At 38.4% G+C, this 5,938-nt stretch overlaps 1 long non-coding RNA gene across 1 annotated transcript; it reads right to left on the reverse strand.

Annotated features, from left to right (window-relative positions):
• Positions 1 to 1,338: 1,338 nt before the first annotated feature.
• Positions 1,339 to 2,473, reverse strand: LOC133148306 (uncharacterized). Its single transcript, XR_009712509.1, has 4 exons — positions 2,367 to 2,473; positions 1,963 to 2,140; positions 1,690 to 1,851; positions 1,339 to 1,418 (listed from the first exon to the last, which is right to left on the reverse strand). It is a non-coding gene; the product is annotated as an uncharacterized LOC133148306 (long non-coding RNA).
• Positions 2,474 to 5,938: the final 3,465 nt, after the last annotated feature.

The raw sequence follows: 5,938 nt of genomic DNA on the forward strand, positions 1-5,938 counted from the left end.
TTGGAGGTGGTCATTTCTTCATGCGCAGTGAATAACTCGGCACTCTAAAGCACCCGATAGCGTTTTTTTCGATGCCAACCTAACCAGAGTGACGGGAGCGGCACAATTCAGAAAAAGTGCAGCTCGCCGAGAAAATGCGATTTAAGCAATAAAATTAAAAATGCTTATAAAACATAAACCAAACGTTGGAGGTGGTCATTTCTTAATGCGCAGTAATAAACTCGGCACTCTAAAGCACCCGAGAGCGTTTTTTTCGATGCCAACCTAACCAGAGTGACGGGAGCGGCACAATTCAGAAAAAGTGCTCAGCTCGCCGAGAAAATGCGATTTAAGCAATAAAATTAAAAATGCTTATAAAACATAAACCAAACGTTGGAGGTGGACATTTTTTAATGCGCAGTAAACTCGGCACTCTAAAGCACCCGAGAGCGTTTTTTTCGATGCCAACCTAACCAGAGTGACGGGAGCGGCACAATTCAGAAAAAGTGCTCAGCTCGCCGAGAAAATGCGATTTAAGCAATAAAATTAAAAATGCTTATTAAACATAAACCAAACGTTGGAGGTGGTCTTTTCTTCATGCGCAGTGAATAACTCGGCACTCTAAAGCACCCGATAGCGTTTTTCTCGATGCCAACCTAACCAGAGTGACGGGAGCGGCACAATTCAGAAAAAGTGCTCAGCTCGCCGAGAAAACCAGTAACTTACTGTAAAGACGTTTTACAGTAGATATACTGTATTCCCTATTTACAGTATTATTGTATTTACTGTAAAGCAAAAACCAGTTAAATACTGTGATTTTGGCTGTATTTACAGTATTAGATGTTTTAACTGTGGACTAAATAACAGTTAAATACTGTGATTTCAGTTGGATTTATAGTATTAGATGTTTTAACTGTATGCTAAATAACAATTAAATACTGTGATTCCAGTTGCGTTTACAGTATTAGTTGTTTAACTGTATACAAAATAACATTTAAATACTGTGATTTCAGTTTTATTTACAGTTAGATGTTTTAACTGTATACTAAAAAATTAAAAACTGATTTTATTTGCATTTACAGTATTAGTTGCTTAACTGCAGAATAAATATCAATGAAATACCGCGCTTTCAGTTGCCTTTAAATAACTGGTTTATTTACTGTACAAACAAATGAACGGTATTGTATATGGCAATGCAGTAACAGTAGGTACCAGGTAATCATTGTAAATTGAGTTTCTCACTGTACAATTTAAATGCTGAATCAGTGATTTAGTATTAATCATTAATAGAATGACCCATATTCTAAAATATTTCAATTAACAACAGACAACAAGAAATTTGTTAACAGGGTTATTTATTTTTTTTGTGAACAGGAACATAAAGCACATTACCAAACCTTTTAGACAAAACTTCCTTGGGCTTGGACAAAACAGGAGCCCTGAAATTAAAGAAGAAAATACATTAAGATGATGGTGATGTCGTTGTCATGTCAAGATACTTGTTCCTGATAGGAAGTGTGTCACATGGCTGCAGGAACACTCATGCAATTAGCAAGGTTGGAGTTATATTATTAGTAGGGATGTAACGATTACTCATGAGATGATTAAAAATCGAATTGAATATGTCGCAAGTTAGATCGGAGAGAAAATAAATCTCTGCATTGAAACAGCTGATATGCAAATTAGTTGTGACCCTTATCTGAACCTCACCTGTATCTAGTCAGTTAGCCTCCATGAAGTGAAGCCTTCATGAACTCCATGATGAAGGAGATCACATGGGGGTTCATGTATCAAGTCTTTCTCCTCACCACTCTCCCAGTCTTCCGGCTCATCTGCTCCTTGGCACTGCACTTGGTGGAGTCAGGATTAATCCTGACCAAAAACATATGAAATGAGTTAGAGGTTGAGACAATTGCAATTATCAAAGAGATATAGAAAATGCCAGTGGGAATAAAGTTAATTTATAATTTTATCGGTTAATACCTCTGAATAAATTCCAAAGTTGTGCAGGTTTCCACCTGATACTCTAGGTTGAAAACATAGTAACAGGCGAAGAGAGTGGCCAAGACAGTGGTGAAGTCAGCCACGTGAGCAGCAGGTGGGATTATGACCCTCCCCTCGATCGACAGCATCCATTTTTTTGCAGTCAGGATTGTCTCTCCTTAAAGTCAGACATAACAAAAATCATATTTCACAGCAGTCCATTTTATAAATGATCTGGTTCACATGAATGACTGTAAAAACAGGGCAGGGAGCATACATATCTTACAAGCTGTACATAAAACAGATAAAAGGAGCATATAGAGTAACTGATGGCAAGCAAACTGATTACTACTTGTGTATTACTATTTTATTTTATTACTTATAGTGATAGTAGTCCTACTTACCGAGTTTCTGGACGTCGCGACGTGTGCTTGGTGGTGCTGCCTCCCGAAGGAAAACGCATACGGAGGCGGAGAAGGTGAAGAAAAAAAGAAAGGCGGGAAAATACTCTTGCGCAGCATAAAAATATAAAATAACGACACAGTAACGACCATCGTACTGTCGGAGCAAGTACTACATGTATATATATACATATATCATTTTGTGGCTTCAGTAAGTTTAAAAAAAAGACAATCTGGTCAGTTAAAGTTACTGCTATCACAAGCTAGCTAACAGTTAACGTTACCAGTAGCTAGCTCTGTCTGCCCTCTCTCTCGCGATCGAAAAACAGCGCTCTCTCGGTGCCGTTTTCGCAGCCAAAGTGAAACAAATGAACGCAGACGACGCAAACACATAGAAACACAACAAAAAAACACACAATACAAGACAAGGTCTTATAAGAAAAGTTGTTGTCGGAGCCAGAGATGCAAGCGCTGTGATCGCGATTTGTCCCCTTTACTTTGACCTGATTGGCCATTCAAAGCAGGACCGTTGAACACACTCGATCCTCATTGGATAAATTCATGTCAGCCCATGTCACCCCATACCCGCCAGTGAAAAAGAAAACGGAAAAAAACTAATGCTAGGAATAAAAAAAATGCCATGGTAAGTCATTATGACATAATGATTATTAAAGTCATAATTTTTATATGATATTTATATGATAATTATTGATTTCATTATGATATACATATATATATATATATATATCAAAGTCAAAACCTTAAAGTCAAAGTCAGCTTTATTGTCAATCTCTCCTCATGTCACAACACACAAAGAGAGCGAAATGACGTTTTGTCTATCCCACGGTGACGAGACACATAACACGATAGACATACAAGTACGCGACACAATATAAAAACAAGGCAAACATTCAAACAATCAATAGTAAGAGTGATGAATAAATAATAAATAAACAGATAATATGTATAATATATATATATATATATATATATATATATATATATATATATATATATATATATATATATATATATATATATATATATATATATATAAATAAAAATCTGTTAATATAAATTCTCAATGTTCATTCATCAACGACATTGACAATAAAAATACAGTAGCTTACGTTTCTATTTACAGTATAATACTGGCTATTGTGATTTTTCTTACAGTAATGCTTCAACTACTGTGTTTTCCACTGTAATACTTATACTACTGTGATTTTGTCGTGTTTACACTGTCTAACTGTAACAATTACAGCGACTTACTGTAAAGATCATACACAGTAAGGTTACTGTGTTTAATACAGTGATTAACTGTAGATATCACAGCCATTTTTAACAAACCAAACGTTGGAGGTGGTCATTTCTTAATGCGCAGTAATAAACTCGGCACTCTAAAGCACCCGAGAGCGTTTTTTTCGATGCCAACCTAACCAGAGTGACGGGAGCGGCACAATTCAGAAAAAGTGCTCAGCTCGCCGAGAAAATGCGATTTAAGCAATAAAATTAAAAATGCTTATAAAACATAAACCAAACGTTGGAGGTGGTCATTTCTTAATGCGCAGTAATAAACTCGGCACTCTAAAGCACCCGAGAGCGTTTTTTTCGATGCCAACCTAACCAGAGTGACGGGAGCGGCACAATTCAGAAAAAGCGCTCAGCTCGCCGAGAAAATGCGATTTAAGCAATAAAATTAAAAATGCTTATAAAACATAAACCAAACGTTGGAGGTGGTCATTTCTTCGTGCGCAGTGAATAACTCGGCACTCTAAAGCACCCGAGAGCGTTTTTTTCGATGCCAACCTAACCAGAGTGACGGGAGCGGCACAATTCAGAAAAAGTGCTCAGCTCGCCGAGAAAATGCGATTTAAGCAATAAAATTAAAAATGCTTATAAAACATAAACCAAACGTTGGAGGTGGTCATTTCTTAATGCGTAGTAATAAACTCGGCACTCTAAAGCACCCGAGGGCGTTTTTTTCGATGCCAACCTAACCAGAGTGACGGGAGCGGCACAATTCAGAAAAAGTGCTCAGCTCGCCGAGAAAATGCGATTTAAGCAATAAAATTAAAAATGCTTATTAAACATAAACCAAACGTTGGAGGTGGTCATTTCTTCATGCGCAGTGAATAACTCGGCACTCTAAAGCACCCGAGAGCGTTTTTTTCGATGCCAACCTAACCAGAGTGACGGGAGCGGCACAATTCAGAAAAAGCGCTCAGCTCGCCGAGAAAATGCGATTTAAGCAATAAAATTAAAAATGCTTATTAAACATAAACCAAACGTTGGAGGTGGTCATTTCTTCATGCGCAGTGAATAACTCGGCACTCTAAAGCACCCGAGAGCGTTTTTTTCGATGCCAACCTAACCAGAGTGACGGGAGCGGCACAATTCAGAAAAAGCGCTCAGCTCGCAGAGAAAATGCGATTTAAGCAATAAAATTAAAAATGCTTATAAAACATAAACCAAACGTTGGAGGTGGTCATTTCTTCATGCGCAGTGATAAACTCGGCACTCTAAAGCACCCGAGAGCGTTTTTTTCGATGCCAACCTAACCAGAGTGACGGGAGCGGCACAATTCAGAAAAAGCGCTCAGCTCGCCGAGAAAATGCGATTTAAGCAATAAAATAAAAAATGCTTATTAAACATAAACCAAACGTTGGAGGTGGTCATTTCTTAATGCGCAGTGAATAACTCGGCACTCTAAAGCACCCGAGAGCGTTTTTTTCGATGCCAACCTAACCAGAGTGACGGGAGCGGCACAATTCAGAAAAAGCGCTCAGCTCGCCGAGAAAATGCGATTTAAGCAATAAAATTAAAAATGCTTATAAAACATAAACCAAACGTTGGAGGTGGTCATTTCTTCATGCGCAGTGATAAACTCGGCACTCTAAAGCACCCGAGAGCGTTTTTTTCGATGCCAACCTAACCAGAGTGACGGGACGGCACAATTCAGAAAAAGTGCTCAGCTCGCCGAGAAAATGCGATTTAAGCAATAAAATTAAAAATGCTTATAAAACATAAACCAAACGTTGGAGGTGGTCATTTCTTCATGCGCAGTGAATAACTCGGCACTCTAAAGCACCCGAGAGCGTTTTTTTCGATGCCAACCTAACCAGAGTGACGGGAGCGGCACAATTCAGAAAAAGTGCTCAGCTCGCCGAGAAAATGCGATTTAAGCAATAAAATTAAAAATGCTTATAAAACATAAACCAAACGTTGGAGGTGGTCATTTCTTAATGCGCAGTAATAAACTCGGCACTCTAGAGCACCCGAGAGCGTTTTTTTCGATGCCAACCTAACCAGAGTGACGGGAGCGGCACAATTCAGAAAAAGTGCTCAGCTCGCCGAGAAAATGCGATTTAAGCAATAAAATTAAAAATGCTTATAAAACATAAACCAAACGTTGGAAGTGGTCATTTCTTCATGCGCAGTGATAAACTCGGCACTCTAAAGCACCCGAGAGCGTTTTTTTCGATGCCAACCTAACCAGAGTTACGGGAGCGGCACAATTCAGAAAAAGCGCTCAGCTCGCCGAGAAAATGCGATTTAAGCAATAAAATTAAAAA

This window comes from Syngnathus typhle, unplaced genomic scaffold (assembly GCF_033458585.1).
Source record: "Syngnathus typhle isolate RoL2023-S1 ecotype Sweden unplaced genomic scaffold, RoL_Styp_1.0 HiC_scaffold_48, whole genome shotgun sequence".
In the NCBI taxonomy this organism is placed as follows: domain Eukaryota; kingdom Metazoa; phylum Chordata; class Actinopteri; order Syngnathiformes; family Syngnathidae; genus Syngnathus; species Syngnathus typhle.